The sequence below is a fragment of the Nesoenas mayeri genome (genome assembly GCF_963082525.1).
Source record: "Nesoenas mayeri genome assembly, chromosome: 13".
Taxonomy (NCBI): domain Eukaryota; kingdom Metazoa; phylum Chordata; class Aves; order Columbiformes; family Columbidae; genus Nesoenas; species Nesoenas mayeri.
The window spans coordinates 18,582,482-18,600,530 of record NC_137550.1 but is presented as its reverse complement, the minus strand read 5'-3'; the positions used below and the strand labels follow the sequence as shown (position 1 = coordinate 18,600,530).

At 38.6% G+C, this 18,049-nt stretch overlaps 1 long non-coding RNA gene across 1 annotated transcript; it reads right to left on the bottom strand.

Annotated features, from left to right (window-relative positions):
* Window positions 1-1,321: 1,321 nt before the first annotated feature.
* Window positions 1,322-11,931, bottom strand: LOC308045523. Its single transcript, XR_013922796.1, has 4 exons — window positions 11,810-11,931; window positions 11,599-11,648; window positions 1,980-2,039; window positions 1,322-1,413 (listed from the first exon to the last, which is right to left on the bottom strand). It is a non-coding gene; the product is annotated as an uncharacterized lncRNA (long non-coding RNA).
* Between the last annotated feature and the right edge of the window lie 6,118 nt (window positions 11,932-18,049).

Below are 18,049 nucleotides of genomic sequence, written 5' to 3'. Positions count from 1 at the left end.
ACTTTGTAGTCTGCCAGATAGATACATACAATCGCTGATACCATCTTCTGGCTTTCTAGACATTGGCTCCAGTTAAATGCAGCTGCAACAGTCTCCTTAACCTTCCCCACCAAAGCTATCAAACCTTTAGTCAACTCCTGTGCACGTTAATCTTGCTGATTTTTGATTGACTTCATTTTTACTACATCTGATGACCAGGCCAGCAATCATAGGAAGGAGAACCATTAGCAAAGCATCTAAAACTGCTCTATTCATTCCTGAACGTCCAAGCCCAAGTCACTAAGGCAAGTCACTGACAGACACTAATGACACACAGCACGTCCTAACTCGGACTTCTCATTACACAATATTGTTCCCTCTGCCACATCCTGTGAGTAACTAAAGTCACTAACTTGATCTGAAGCTACATAAGGTACACAAACCCAACAAATAGAATATATCAATGCAGCAGTGGTCTGTGACACGTCAATACTACTTTTAACAAGGATAACAAATGCAGGCAAACTTCGGCTCCCGTTAACACTGCCTCTCATTTACGCTGTGACCGTGTCTTTCTTGATGCCAGACGCAGTATCCAGCTGTCAGTCCTCAAAAGCTGAAGGTATAAAAGTGTTGAAACAAATATTTTTTCAATTTGCAAAAGAAAAACAAAAGGCTCTTCTGGGAAAGAGGAAAGAGATGATTACTGCTAAGCGTGAGAAGGTCTTCAGATAAGATATCGATCTAAGCGTATTTATGTCAAATAATTAAACCATTTTAGAGTTAAATGGAAACAAATGATATTTCAGCCTTGCAGAGCATGCTGACATCACACAGCCCCCAAATTTAGTACTTTCCTGTAGTTTGGCAGTGCTGGTGTTATTAATAGGCACAGTGAAATGGGAACTTCACCCCGGCTCAGCTTTGACTCACTGAATGGCCTTGGGCATCACATAACCTCTGTCTGCATAATGCATTTGTCTATCTGGTGACTTTACAGAGTCACAGGGCACATAAATGAGCCACTTCACAGAATTTTCAGCTTGCAATACATTGGCTTCCCTAATAATCCCTGTGCACTTTTATAATATATTTCCTAAATTTTAACATAAACTTACATTTTAATGAAGGCAACTCAACTGTTTGAACAGAAAGAAGAGCTATTAAAATCTTCCAAATTCAGCCTCCTAGGATTATTACCTTGAAGTAAAAGAACAGAACCATAGCCACATAACAAAGCTTGTAGTCTCATAGCACAAAATATCTTTATTTGGTGATGATTTTAAAGAAGCTCTTCACTGCTCACAGGAGAGGGAAGAAAGAAAGAAGCTTAATTTCTCACCTTGCAAAGAAATAATAGATAACGTGGTTAGGAAAATCTGCGCTGCAAAGGATGGTCTGGGCATACCAGATGGGAGAATCCGTCACCAGTCTCTGTTATTAAATTGGCAGGGAAAAGAGCTGTATTATTTTCGAATCCAAACTGACTGTGAGTGCAGGACAGTCATTTTCATTTGACTGCACCAGAGGACATAAATCCTCAGTGTAGCTGAGTTATTTGCCCAAAGGTAATTGAGTTAGTTATGTGCTTAGTTAATTTTTGCCCATTGCCCATTGAAACTATTCCAATTTTCTAGCATTCTCTAGATTATAACTTCTCTGCCCCAAGTCTGACCTTTTCTGTCTTAGAGAAAGAAAGATCCCTTCCCATCAAGGAAGCCCCTGAGGGGCCTTTTAAGATATTTACACGTAACACTCAAGTGTTCATTTATTTATTATATAACGGGAGCCTGAGGTATATGCAAAAATAAATTATAGTGCCATCTGCCATGAGCTGAAAATGCAAAGATGGACAAAGCAAGCACCTAAATTATCAAAAGTTGAATAGTTCAACACCGAGTATTGCATCGGTGAATGCCAGGAGATGTTAGGCTGACTGCTGGTGCCTCATGAGATACAAGCCATTGAATCTTGCAAGGTGATATTCTTGGGATACTCACTCAGCCATCGTTTGTTGATGTTTTCTTGTGCCTTGATTCACTCTTTGCTTGGATTAGGGTCTAGATCAATAATGAACAGACAGTAATGTAAAGGAATATCTATAATCCTGAGATGCATGAGACACACGTTGAACAGTGTTGCCTTAAGTCCCTGAGCAGTGAGGTGTTTCCAGATAGCACAACTCCTAGAGAGTGGTAAATGCCATTCCATTCCTAACTATATCACTACAGAACAGTGAGAAAAAACAATTGATTACCCCAATAGGGCTGCAAGTAGATATGTGTGAATGCATAACAGATGCCTGGTGTTAGAATTGCCTTGTCCACTCCACAAGAAACAAAGAATTCGGAGCTGGCATCTAACTTGCAGCTTGTGTCCTCATGGAACTTGGCAACAGGACAAGGGAAAAAAAATCTAAAGCTGATCTAATCACTAATAATGACATAATTATGATGACATAACTAAAAATGCATGATGTATCTAGTCTGACAATGCTATTTTAGGACGATAGTTCAAACGAGGATGCAAAAAACCCAAGGTCTAATTCATTCCCAGTGTCAGCTGGCAGTATTCCTGCTAACTTCAATAGAGATTTACTCGTTTAGCCCAGTTCTAATTTTGGGTCACGATCTTTTCAGTATTTAGGATTGAGTTGCACCAGCCTAAAAACTCCTCACTCTTCAATCCAAATCAAGCATCTCCAGGGAGCTGGGGGAAAGGCATATTTTCATCTAAGTGTCTGCATTTAGAACATTTAGATTTACTGTTACTGGAGTAACTTACCCATATAAAAAGTTCTTAAAAAAGAAAATTTAAAAGCCTCGGAGGCAGAGCAACAAGAGTCAGTCTAAAATATCTACGTGACTCTTTTATACTCAGATACCCAGAAAGCAAGACTTGAAAGTTGCTTAATGGCTGAGCAAAATAAAGGCTCTCTTACAATCTGATGGGAATGGCTTTGCAAGTCAGATGGAAAAAGGTCCAAATAATTCGCAAAAAGAGAATGAAAGATAATGGGAAATTTGGGTACACAGAACCCCCCACTATGATCCTGACTAGAAGACAGTTTTACCACAGGGGAAACATACGGTCACGACGAGCGGAGGAGAGAACAGAAGAGTCCCTGAAATAGCAAATAATAAGGAAGAACAGGCAGAGCCTTAGATATATGTAATCTGCTTGGGTTGTGTAAGCAACAATAATAAATTCAAACATGAACTCAAAATGAATTTTTTTTTGCTTTGCAGGAAACAGAATTTTGTTTTAATTGTGATGCAACCAAACAAGGGTTTCAAAACAGCAAAATTTCCTGAGGAAGGGAAATTTTGAGTCGCCCTATGCAAAATACTTTAGCCATGGTAGTGTGCCAATTGCACAAAAGATACTCCACCCTAATGCAACCCAAATGGTACCAGCAATGAGGCTGGAGGATCTGTAGTAGCCCACAGCCAAACCAAAAGGATTGCAACAGAAACTTCTTGATCCTGGAGAAAAGAGTTCACCGTACTTTGGCCTAGCTTTATAATTGCTGTGATGATAAAGCATATATTTAGATACTTTACTGCATTATCTGAAGGATTCTGCCACAAAGTAGCTCTACGAAGGGAAAAATGAAGAGAGAACTGAGGCAGCCAAGTGGTCCATTATGTCTTCTCAGAAGACAAAACAGCGACTCTTTTATGGTTAGTTCAATAAGCAAAACCACTGGTTTTAGAGCTTAGCTATAAATACATTTTTTAATGTGGTTATTGATTTAATATTTAATGATGGGTGGTTAAAGGTGAGGTTGCCCAAGATCTGTATCCATTATCATTAAAGGATAAGCGCCTAGGACTTGTGGATAGGTGCTGTTTATTGACTTTGATATATTGCATAAATATGGTGGCCACATGACAATGACTCTGTCAGGTAAGGGTGTGTTGTTCAAAACTTTCTACAAACCAGTGAAACCCCTGAATCAGTATTTTATATATTAAAACACAAAAAGTTTTATAAAAGCACAGGACTTGACCAGTAGTTTCTGAGCTGTTCAGTTACTTTCAATAACGATCACCTAAATTTTCACCCACTGTGACTATTGCTTTGCATCAAAAAGCAAAGGAACGGGCAGGGCTCCATTGCCCAAATGGCACTGCAAGGTTCTGCCACTAGAGTGTGTCAAGGCTTATGTGAGGACTAAACCTCTTCATAATCGGTATCGCTGAATTCAAACTCCTGCCATAGCGCTGGACAAAGACAAGCAGCTCGAATGGACCATTTTTATGATTTCCTGCTCGATTGCTAGAGCTTGTCACAATGGTTCTGCTCTTGAGAAAAGGTCTCACCCCATTACGCTGCTTGTGCTGGGTGTAGGGATTTTCATACGAATACCAAACAACGCGGGCGTCCAGAAACAGTCCAGCCAATTTTAAGATCTATTACGCTGTGCCTGTGTTTTCAGTTCGCTGTCAATGAAATAGCCCTCCCAGGCTAAGACTCTTACTTTGATGCAGCACAATAAGCCTTTCATGCTGGAGTGAAAAGTCAGCACATCTAGGCAATGTATGTCAATCTGGCCCTCCCTGCTTTTTGCTCTGCTGGACGTGTGCAGTTGAAAAGTTGCAGTCAAATTTGGGAAAAGAAGCCCACATACCTATGCAAAAATTGCACATCGACTGTTGTGCTGAGAATGGAGACGCTCAGCTGTATTTAAGGAATCAATTTGGAGAGAAACTATAAAAACCCCTCTCTTTGATAGCAATAAAAAAAGAAAAAAAATCAGAACAGTTAAAATTAGAAACGCGTAGGCATAAAGCATTGCCAGTATCAAACAGAATATGTTGAAATGTACACATTTGGAAATGCTAAAAATCAGGTTCTGCCTCCATGCTGTAGGGAATCAAGGCTTGGCCCCTTCTCCATCTGTAAAACTGCACTGACGGTGCTCTTTGTTTTGCTCATTTTTGTCCCTTTGGATTGCAAACCCTTATCAGCAGTTTTGATTACAGAGACTAGCTCTTACTAGTAGTTTTTCACTGTCCATAGTGTCACCCTCTTGCTGAAGATTTTATCTACTTGACCAACCCTATTAACCATTCTTTAAAATACATTAAAACCAACCAACCAACCAACACCCCACCCAAACAACTACCAGATGAGACACAGCAATGCTACCCACAGATTTGTAGTCACACAGATGCTCACATGGTGTTCTGAATGGAGACACGGAGCACTTGATGTCATTATCTACTTTATTTCCCTTTGGAAAGGTCTGCCAAGCCTTTCTTGACTGTATCAGGTTGCTGAGTTCCCACAGGTCCCCAGTGTTGTAAGTGACAATGACGACTGAGGAAAACACCTTCTGAAACCCTTAAGGTTCAATACAAATGTGGGAGAAGAGCCCCAGGTCTGAACACGTAGCCTTTGAGTGGCTTAGATCGGCCTGAGAAAAAGAGTCTGAGTGGGCACCTGGAGTTCCCATCTCTGGAACTTCACATGAAAATATTAAATGTCGTATTTATTTGCGACGAACTGGTGGCTGACAAGAGAAAAAGGAACACGAAAGAGAAGAACAGGAACATGAAGGGAAAGATCTGTGAGTGATAAGGTTCCTTTTACCATGTGTGTACTGAGCTAGGGATGCACTAGGCAGGTGTCCCACATCCCATCAGAACTAAGAGCTCCTTCTTTCCATGTGTCGCTTGCTGAAATCACAGCTCCTTGTACACCGCATTTTGTCCCAAAGAACGCAAGTACCGCACAGGCAGATTATGCAGTAAGGTTCAGGGTCTAACACCGGTACGGCACAAGGGAGGAACTATTATCCTTACACACTAACAGAGTTGTAAGCAAAGATCTTTTCACAAATCACCTGAAAATTATCAGGACAGGGTCTCATGAAGATTTCAGAACTAGAGCTGAGCAACTGAAGTTCTCTCCAATTCAATAACCCAACCAAAACGTTAGAAAAAGCAAGCAGAAAGCTCCGCTCACATAGAGCTCACACACAATCATTTTTGCTTACAAAATAAAAAACCACTCATTTTAATTTGAGGTAAACCTGAAATATTACATTTAATTACAAATAAAATCTTTCATGCCATTTACATTGTTTTAAAAAACCCTTTTTTAAGTTAGACTAATGTTGAAGTGGAAAATGGTATTTCAGTTTCAAAAGATGAACATTTCGTTTCACGAATGTTAAAGTGTTTCCTTTAAAAAGTGAGGAAATGTTTTCATATTTTGCTATTATTTCATTTGAAACTATTTGTCTATTTCAACCTAATCTCACAAATGGTCCCAGCGTTTTCAAACCTCTGTTATTCTAGGAATTTAAAAATCATTCAAAATATTTGTCCACATCTGTTCATAAATTCCAGCAACATTTTTGCCCAACGATATTGGGAAGGAAATATTGAAGAGCTTTTCTAAATTCCATTTCCCTTTCCTCCTCCCGTGTCCCCAATGATATTGCCGGAACCCTTGTGCAGCGGGGGCTCAACCTCACTGTGCCAGCGTCCCTCGCTAAGCATTTTCTAGAATCAGCATGTGAAGGCCAGAAAGTGGACTTGCTGCTTTTATAAAGAGGGAAGAACACCCAGGAGAAGGTATTTAAATTATGTCCTAAGGCAGAATGAAGTTGATTTATGTCAGGGATTATTTTTATCTCTCCAGTCAACTAGAAGTTATGCAGCAAAGCCGGCATGGGCACAGACACGCAGCACTGGTTTGTACCAGCCTCTGACAGGAGTTGAAAAGAAAACTTAATGGCAGGTGGAGCTGTGTGTTCTGCAGCCCTTACCGTGGGTCTCCATGGGAAGGGTTCCCTGTCCAAGCACCCAGAGCCAGCTCTGCCCAGGGAGGCACCACGTCTACCCCGTTTCACAGCTCAGGACAAGCTTCCATTGACTTGTAGGTTGCCAGAGGAAGGAGACTGTTGGGTTGGGCTCCTGCATCTACCGCTCCACACTCACCCCAGCATCATGATAATGGAAAAGTAGGATGGTTACGGCAGAATCCCATGCCTCGTTCTTCATGCACATACTGCCACGAGCCATCGCTAATCTGTGCTGGGATCAGGATAGTTAAATCATGAACACCTGGGATCGTTCTCCCTCCTTTTTGGGCTGGCTCCGACACAGGAAAACATAAATTCTTCCAGCACTGTGACCTCAATCCAAAGCCCACAACCTTTCCATTGGTTTCAAAAATCCTTGGATTACCCCCTAAACAATTATCTCTGCAGAATAACAACAGGAGAACAAACAACAAACCCCAAAACTGAGACCTTACAGAGCCTTCCAGTACCTAAAAGGGACCCACAAGGAAGCCGGAGGGATTTTTTACAAGTACATGTAGCAATAGGACAATGAGCGATGGCTTTACACCAAAAGAGGGGAGATTTAGATGAGATACGAGGAAGAACTGGTGGACAGCAGCGATGTGCAAGCTCATAAATAAGAAACTTAAATGCATTTGTATGTTAATAAATGTAATGACGTATACAGCTTAATTTTAATCACCTAGCGACTACAACTCCCAAATTACAAAGAGTAAGGAATTAGTGGGATTCTCCTCATTTTGTCTGTTGGCTGCGAGTAGCGTTTTGGGAGTTCCCTAGCACTGAGAAAGGACAACGCTCGGGAGGAGGAAGGAGTTACATCCAGAGCCCATCAAGTGGCTTGAACTTTATGATGAGGAGCTTATCATCTTTTTTTCTTCTTTACAAGTTTCTAAGTAAAAATACCACTTATTTGAAGAGACCCCTCATCCTTTTAAGCAAATACGATTGTCAACCAGCAAGATCTGTTATTTAAAAAACAATAATTATCAAAATAGTGACTAAAAGGAATAGTTTAATCTCTCTGAAATTTCCGAGAGCACATCTTCACTAGAGCTAAGATGTGATTTTACTTTAATTAATACACTGCAGACATGAACAGGTTCCTTATGAACCTGTCTTTGAGTTCTTGACTGTTTGAATCAGAGCAGCAAAAAGCACTGGGACATAAGATGGGGTAATAATAACAAAAAAACTAGAAGAAAATAAATTCTGTATGTTTTCTGCTAAATACATGGTATATACATACTACACTCACAAGCCTTATTCCTTTCTTGGCATGGATTTTTAAGGCAACACTACTTGGAAGTAGAACAGAAAGATTATAATATATATTTTTAACACATATAAATAGTGTTCTGCCAACTAATTTATTTTTTTTATTTATATTGTATTTGCTTATCGTTTTTCCTGTCACAAGAGGAAACTCGTATCATTCCTATGAGATAATGACGTCTAATAAGAGCAGATGAAATTTGCACAGCAGTTTGCAAGAAAGAGAACTATTTTTTAATCTCCATTTTACATAAACAAAGCTGATAATAGCAAAGCTTCTGGTGAATAAATTATTAGTAATTAGCCTTAATTTGGGTAGTGTATACTATTGGAGCATTTCAGTGGTAGACAAATGCAATTTGAGAGAGGTTTGTTCTCTAGCAGTAAAATAACAGGCTGAGGTCCCTTTAAACAAATGTTTGAAATGCAGTGTATTATTAGTATTTCAATCACTGCCAATTGCCTTTACTTACTATAATTATTGTTTCATAAGATTTAGAACAAACATGTTTTGCTATCTGTTGCAAGACAACTTATCACAAATTGAGGTGATTCAGGGAGAGACTTGCCTTCTTGTAATCACATTCTGAAGCCAAGACTTTAATCCTAATATTAATTAATCAAATATTCTCACAACTGTACCTGTTTCCTTTAAAAAATAAAGTAAACCTTGTATGGATTTGCCCTTCCTTCTCAGAGATGGCTGCTTCTCTGATTCTCTTAGGCCGTTCCAAGTACTAATTCCTTTCTACCACTTGTCCTTTCCTAATTTTTCAAAAGGAATCTTAGTGACCACAGTTATCTGATTTTGTCCAAAAGAACTAATTTACAGCTGTTTCCAAGTGCTGTGGAGTGGATTCCCTTTTTCCACAGAAGAGTGATGCAAGAGGCCACTCTGTTTTACCTAGCAATTCAAAACAAACATTGGAATAACTTGCTTGCAATCTAATGAGTTGTTAATGAACAGAGAATTAGCCAATAATGTTACTCATGATAATTTTACGGACGTCGATGTTGCTGATGACCAGGAGTGGCCTTACTAAGGGAGCATATGGTTGGGACACTGATGACCAGAGAAGACATGACATTGACTTTAGTGACTGATCCAACATTTTTAAAGCAGATGGTCTTTTGATGTTCTACCTTACGAGTGATTATAGTAAGATAATGCCATCAGATTTTCATAAGTGAAAAGTACACACATTTTCCATTGTTGTCAGCTGGAGAGCTAGCACAGCACTTCTCTTCTCGTGCACTTGTTTATAATAACAATTACCTCAAATATTGACAATCATTAATACATTGCATTATTAAACGCTGTATGAACATGTAACTGTCTTTCCAACAGATGTTTTATAATAGAAACTTTGAAAGTTTTATGATAAATGCATCATCATTGGCTTTGCAAAAAAACCCAAAACAAACCTCCAAACTTTTAATCTATCTTTCAGGGGAAAAAATGGTGTCTGTAGGATGGTTAGCACAAAAGGCTATTATTATCTCCTTGATCTTGGAATTTGTGAATTTATAAATACAACAGTTCACACCACTCACGTTATACATTGCAGCTAGAACAGGTTTTCTGCATTGTGCTCATGGGGCCCATAAGAATCGAAACTCTGCATTAAGGCAATAATTGTAATCAAACCACATAGTTCAGCGAGCAACAGGACTCAGGAAGGAGTTGGTTTCCTGATGCACAATTAGTTATATCTGTTGGATTTAGGTTTGGGCATTTGTCACCTCCTTCTGAAGCATCAGCTCAGCCCTAGTTGTCTGGACATACATCCAAACTCACTCCACCCAGATCAAGCCAGGAGTTCAATCAGATAGTGCCAACAGACTTTTAAAATTAAAAGCAATGTAATTTCACAGTGTATAAATCATTTTCTTCCACTAGCAGCTAGCTAAGCAGCTTCTAAAGCTTGTCAGGTGAGTCTTGTTCCAAAGCAGAAAGAAATAATTCCATCCTCATTATAACAGTTTATCAAATAATTTCACAAACTTTCTATAGCACAAATGACTTTTCTGGTATTTTGCTTTATTTTTCCCTACTAGTGACAAATATATAAGTAGGACTAGAAAAGTGCACTATTATGTTACAGAATTCTGTTTTGGTTAATATATCGCTAGTCTTTGTGCCACTTTTCATGACTGCGCAGCTTGGCCCTCACGCTCCATGATCCTGAGACCCTTCCCTCTCTGTTTCCTCCCTACTCTGCATTTTGTGCTTTTTACAGCCCTTTTTCTCAAGCACGCAGCCTAGGTTGGCTATGGAGTGCACCTCATGGCACACTGCAGCTTCAGACCTTGAGTCTCAGAGTCTGATTCTCTGCATCTCTTAGTTTCCTCTCTATCTGGCAGAGAAGGCAACCTGTGGGACTCTTGTGCTCTTAGTGTCACCACTGGGCAGAGGTTATAACTCATACAAGAGTCATCTCCCGCCGGGCTGTCAGCCCTATGTTGATGTGACAGCTTGGCAAGTATTTGAGAATGTCACTTCTGGCCAAATAACTGTCCTGAACAGTATTTGTTGTATTACAATCAGATATCCATCAACAAAAGCCCTACAAAATTCAACTCTAATATATATTTCAAATGAGATGCCCACAGGCACTTACAACATGAGCACTTGTCAGCAGCCATATGTGTTGTAATCCTCTTCTTTATACGTACACCCAGCATAATCCTTTCATGCACCATACTCTAATCTGTATTCTCTGCTTTGGAAGCAAGATTAATCTAAAAATTTCAGAAGTAATTCAAATGCACTAAATAGAATATGAATCTTCCTTACTTTGGCTACAAAGCAGTTAAAGTACATGGCAAATGACCAACTCATCCCTCTGTCATTCAGTTTCAGCTATATGCTGTGCTACTATTCAGTTTCAGGTTCTTCAAAGCCCTGCAGCTGAACTACAGCCCAGTATTTAATGCAGAATTGTATCTTTTGGGGGAATGTGTTATTTTTAAATGCTTAATAATTATGGATTCATTTGCCATTCTTTTTATAAGCAGGGGATCATAACGAACTCATCTGTTATTCATGTGAATGTCAAATGTGTTCCCACAAGAGTTTTATTCTAATTCACTATTAGTTAGTGGACTCATAAAATAAAATGCTATCCCATTTTTGCTCTGAACTTGTGACGCTTGGTAATTGTTCATCAAAGAGCAAATGTAATATTTTTCTGTGATAACTTTCAATTCTGATTTAACCAGGTAAAGAACTAGGTTTAAAATAAGGTTTAGAAACAGTTATAAGTAGATTAGATAAGCTGTGAGTCTTCCATTCAAAATGCAATCAATGAGATTATTGTGAGCTAGTATTTAAAAATGTAGATGTATTATGCTATAAGCATACATGCTTGAACTACAGGCATTTAACAAGACAGACTCTACCCCAATTATAATGCCTAATGATAGCTCAAGAAAAGACATATTTTCAGTATTCAGGAGACGATCACAACAGTTTTCATGCAGCTGTTCTATTGCAACAGAAAATGTAGAGGTGAGATACTTACAGGTCACCGCAGGATTTGAATGTGATGACACTGGACAGCAGAACTTTGACCTGTGAAAACAAACACCAACTAAGCAATAAAAACACAGAATCAGACTTTGATTTGGGCTTTTTTTTCAGAGAGTTAAATACATGGGGTTTTTAAAATGAAATTATTTTCAATTTGCTTCTCCAACCGTAATCTAAACTGAATGTTAGCAGTAAGGACTCACCTCATGAGACAATAGCCCTGAAATACTTCAGCAACAGCTTCTTCGATCTGACACGCTGTGCTGGACTTCTCCTCAAGTATTTCACAATGACTCTTCCAATCTTGAAATGCTCTTTAGGAATCCTAACAAAAATTAATGAATTATTATAAAGATGCATTTTCAAGGGAGATAGTAAACAAATCCAGAATCCCATTTGTAATTGGAACCACTAGATTAATATGTTTATAGTTTTACTTTAAAATACGCAAGAAAATGAGTTATATTTTCAGTTGAGGTAACAGAAGAATATGTTTTTAGTGTTAAGGATGATATCAATCACTTTTTTCTGCATGGAAATGGTCATTTCCTCAAATCAGATGTATAGTGTTCAAATCACAATATGTTACCCCTGTGCAATCTCTGGCAGTCAGTAGGTCATTAGAATATTAACCATGAAGAAACCATTGAGAAGAACAAGAAAGCAATCCAAAGCTCAGATGCGAGTCTTGATAGTCACAGATATTTCTATATATTAAATATTGTAGCTTCACGTTTTATAACGGATAGAAAAACCTAAAAAGCAACAGTGCTTCCTGAATGCTATGTCTTCTTTCGTAGTTGAAGAAATACTATCTATTTTACTCTTTTAAAATACTTTTTACTTATTTAAGTCATGATCATGTTTAAAACGAAAGGCCTGTCTTTAATTGCTGTAATGTCAGACAGAACAGACTGAGTTATATAGATAATGTGAAAACAGGAGTATCAGAAATAGTGCATGAAAGGAAGAGTGCACAAGAGGGCTAACACTACTACACCCAGAACTGCATTAAGCTGTGTTGTATCTTGCAAGTTTATCAGCTGCTTTTTATTCAAAAGGAATGTAACGTATTCATTTTATACATTAAATAACTGTGACAAAAAATATCACCACCAGCAGGCAGCCTGAAGGCTCCTCCCCAGAGTGAGAACATAAATGTGGGAGATAAGAAGAATAAGAAGACATATAGTTTTGTTTAATGGAATTTGTGTGTGCATGGATGTCTATTTATATAAATACCACTTCCCTTGAAAGCGGAGGATAGCTCAGGAGACCTAGGAACAGACAAATCATTCATCAATTTACAAGGGAACCTGTAGGTTTAAAGACCTGATTTTGAGCTCATTATTCTGTAATGGCGAAATTCTATTGACTTCATTGGAGTAATTTGATTTATACGTGTCTGAAAGGAGAACTGATTTCTGCAATAGAAAGTACGTTAGAAAATGTTACGTTGGAGAACACGAGTTCTACAGAATGGAAGCAATAAAACAATGAATGAGTAACTATGAATAAGTGAGGTACCGGAATGCTACCAACTCCTGTAGATTCCATGTTATTCAGAAGCTTGCAGCACTGGGGGTTCAGGCTTGCTGGTCTCCTCTAAAGCCTTAAGGATAGAAGAACGAGTTATGGACGCAGAGCACATGAGCTGTTTGGCTTTTGCTACCACAACCAAAAGACTAACAAAAAGAATCTGCAGGACTGAATACACAAAGGCAGAGAGGGGTGAGGGTGAGGGGTGACTCTGAAGCGCCCTGAGGATCAGCCTCTCTGGGGCTGCACTTGCAAATCACTCATGATGAAAGTAGCAACTGCAATGAGAAAGGTTTTGCCAGAGCCCTGCTTGCTTTTTGCCACAAAAGGTAACATCTGTTATTAATTAACACTCTATTTATATCTCTAGGCTCTTTTAAGACAATGTATTTAGTGCTTTTAGCAGCTATAGGCTAATACCATTGAAGCAGCAACAGCTTTATAGCAAAACGCTGGCGTTTGTCTGTTTTTACTTTGCACAGAAAACGAGAGAGAAATGTGCACCAAAGCGACATAAACGGTGATTTTATAGAACTAGTCACAGAAAGGAGGATCCACATGACATTCAGGGTGACATGTACCGATCAGAGGCACTGGTAGATACAAGGTGAAGTAGTTTAGGCATTGAGTATAAAGAAAGCTAATACTTCTAGGGAAAAATGAAAATAAAAACCATTCAATAAATAACAATATGTTACAATACTGAAGAAGGAGAAATGCTTATGACTGCAATAGTCTACTACAGCTAATAAACATTCTTTTAAAACAATAGCCAAAATATTTCAAGAGGCATGACTAAAACCATTCAATATAAAGCGATGAGATGTTCCCATTTGGAACGGTGGAAGCGGGTCTTGGCCATTTTAAGATTAACAGGTTTTTTTCTAGAAGTGGGAATGGTGAAGGAAAAGCAAAAGGATTCACAGATTTTTTGGTACTCACAAAGGCTAAAGAAAAAAGTTCTTCAGTCTTTGGAGAAAAGAGCAGTGTATCTCATCTCTCCGAGAGAAACAGAGACAACGGCTTCAGTGCTGGTTGAGCAGTGTAAAGTACCAGAGCAAGGGAGCGTGAACCTCAGCGATCAAGTGGCCATTAGAGGAGTGGAGGCGGAATTCCTGCACACCAAAAGCTACATAATGTGCAAAAAGATGAACAGAGGAACTGAAACCATTTCACAAGAAAATTAAACGTGAAAAAGGAAGCTCAATGCCATCTTAATCAAAAGGAAGATCAACGTTTATGCCCATTAGATTCCTTACATCAAAGCATTTCTGCCATCCTACTCAATTAACATTGCTAACAATCATTTCACACTGCTAACATTCCTCTGTTTTCTGAAATTTCTGCTCCTTGCATTAACTAAATACACATGAAAGTTTCATTTTTTTTTTAGATGAGATATAAAATCAAGTGCTGACCACTTGGGATGGTGAAAGATCTTGTGCAATTCTTTGAAACAAAAAGGCACGCACCCGTGGTGTCCTGATTAGACTTTAATTCTTGGCAATTGCAGTCTATCCTCCTAATTTATTCATTCATTTAAAAATTAATGATACATGAAAATTAACAACACACCTCAGTTGTTGTGTCGTATTGAATAGTTGCTAGGTTTCTTTAGGGGTGGCTGTGGGACTGCACTGGATAAACGAACACCTATATACTGTTCTAAATTTATTAACTTGAACTCTTCAAGCCAGCACTTTAGACTCTCCAGCAATGAGAAATGCTATTAATACATATGGTTGCTCCACAGTAGTGGAAAATATTTTGTGAAGGAGACCAACCACAAACAGCCATGTCAAAAAATATGTCCTAAGGCTTATTATTAATATATCAGCGAGCATAAATCACTGTAGCTCCACTGACCTCAATGAAACCATGGTGAATATATACTGAGAATAAGCTACATCTTCTTTTATCACTGTACAATGAAAACATACATTCAAAAAGGATAGGATATTGCATTAACACAATATTTGAGGAACATTCCAGCTCACAGAACTAAGTGAAAAGAATTCCATTAAAAAGCTACTACTAGTCTCACCTTTCATTTATTGCAAGTGCTTTGATCCTTAGGTTTTTAATTAAATAACTCTCCTGACTCCATCAACACATTTAATGTTTTATCTCAAGTTAGAAAACTGTCCTGTCCTAGATATTTAGTTACACAAAGAACATTTTAGACTATAGGGGTTTTGTTCGTTCATTTTCTTGCTTGTTTGTTTTGGGAGGTTCATTTAGTGGGAGGTTTGTCTGTTTGTTTTGGGTATTTGGGGTGATTTTTTAACAAACGGATGCCCAGTTTTGCAGTGCAAGCTCCATGCACAGATGGCTTAACAGGACCAAACCCTAAATTTGTGTAAGAGTGAAAAATGTCTGTAAAACAATGTTAATTTTAAAATAACACAGATTGGATTGACACTATGGTGAAATTATAACATAGCTCAAAATATGAAACAGGGCCAGGATTCCAGTAACACAACATGCAAGGACCTTTTGTCTGCTGGCTGGTATCACATCCTGAGATGACTTTTTGTACAAGGTTTTTTAGAAGAGACTTCAATAGGGGCTTGATATATGAAACAATAGCAGGATATGGCCTCTAACTGGTAGGAACAATTACTGTTCCCAGACATGTGCAAGTTAACTTGCATTAACTTTATTGGATTTTGTGGACACTTTCTGGCCTAGATTCAGAGCTGCATCTAATTTCTCCTGGGGACAGCTGAGACGGGGAGCGTACTGAAGAACACTAACAGAATATACTGAGGAAAACTCACATGTGCCTCAAGAGTGTGATAGACCAGTTTGGTAATAATGTGAGAAAGTAATACAGGCAAACCCACTTTCTTCCCAGCCTTGTAGGCTGCAGGGCAAGGGAAGGGTTGTCTAGACTGTCTCCATAGCGGGTGGAAACTCCACAGACCAAAGGAATTCTCAGCATGTAAATCTTCCAGTTTATTGGCAGGCCCATCCAAAACTGATCATTAGGATGGGAAAATACAAAGAGAGAATTTAACCCCTGAATTTTGAGAGATGTAAGTACAGACTCCACTCTAGAGTAATAACTAACTAGAATAATAACTAACAGCTTCACAGAGATGCTAGCTGTTTATACTGTTCAATTTTTGGAGTTTGGTTTTTCCAAAATTATCTGTAGTATAACATCTGCTTTAGTTCTAAGACAGTGGAAAATGATATATTTTGAAAAGCGCTTTCTGTTTCCCTTTCTTTCATTCCCTAGCTCTGACTTTTCTACAATCTCAAGTATAAACTACTTCCCTTCACTTTCAAGGCCCTTTATCCACCCCATATCTTTCATCTCTTTCCTCAACTGGCTTTCTTCACCTAATATTTAAAATTCAAACTTGCCTGTGTTTTCTGACAGTTTCCCCATAAATACATGCAATGCCACTTTAGGCTGCATCTTCTCATTTTTCACCAGTACTGTTTAAGCTGCCTAAGGCTGTTAATTCTCAATTTTGTATAGCCACTCCAGTAGGCCCTCTGATCAACCAGACCGGAGAACTGATTTGGCTGAAAAAGAATAATTGTTTTTCAGCTTGATTTTCTGTCTCACATCTGCACAAACAGCTGCATGAACACAACAGAATGGGTGGGACAGGAAAGAGAACAATTAGCTGAGGTAGAACTGCTTAAACCAACATTACTACTGCTGCAGAAACGCACACAGAACCACAGCCTAAACGCGCTATTCTAAGTACCCTTTTAAATCCCTCACATGTCACAGTGCCTATTAAAAGAATTGATACTAATAAGACAAGGATTATATCACTCCTGCTTACTGATGCAGCCCAGTTTTGGCTCATTGTTTCCTTGTTCTGGTTGTTCTCGTCTTGTAATTAGATTGTAAGAACACAGATCATCTTTTGGCCTGCTTGAGAACAATCTGACTTCTACTACAGTCAGTGTAAATTCCACCTTGAATTCAAAGGGCATTGGCCCATGTCTGTTAGGATACCGCTTCTTCCGGATACCAGCTGTACTGATCTTTTTGTTTAAGAAGGGCAATCCTTCAGAGCAGCTTTGGATCATGGAGAAACCTATTTCTGCAAATAGTTCTGGTTTTCGTACCATTTCTCTAACAACTTTTTTCAAGAATCATGGCTTGCGATTTTTAATTACAAAATTAATGTTGGTCTCTCGCCTGTAACAAGCGGCAATTCTAAAATCACTGGGGCTTTAGAACATGAGGTGAGCAATAGTGCTAAACAGCTGGAGTTGGAAAGGAAAGCTACATCACACCTAAATTAAACTGATCTAACTGCAGTGCCATACTGACTCCATTCGTACTGCTGAAAGAGTTTGTTTATACTGAGTTCACTCAGTACATTTGACTGGATATGAGGCACAGCATTCATCAACCAACAGGAGAAAATCTGCTAAACTTAGCAAAATATAGAAACACTATATACATGAAGGAACTGAACACATTTAGTGTTCCTTGTAATAAGAAATGTAAAAGTCTTTGAGACTAAGTGAAGCAAAGGGCCAGTGAAACAGATGTTGCAGTTAACCGAAGCCATCTTAGCCAAAGAATAAACTCTTCTTCAAATTTAAATGGAAATGTTCCACTGAAAAACGTTTTGCAAGTCTGCAGTTCACTTTAAGACATGGATAAAAATATATGATAATAGAATTATGTCTTCCTGATTCCACTAAACAATAATTGCCACAGTGGTGTTTGTATATTTGCTGTTGTCCCTGCAAGAGATTTGGTATGCATTATGAGAGATTCTGTATACATTACGTTGCATGGAGGTAAAATAGGGGCAGAACTACAATCAAATACAGCTAAGAACATCTGCAGAGGTGGAAAAATGTGTTTTTAATGAATAAGTAATATATTTAAACTAACCTTTCATTCAGGGGCCACTGCAATA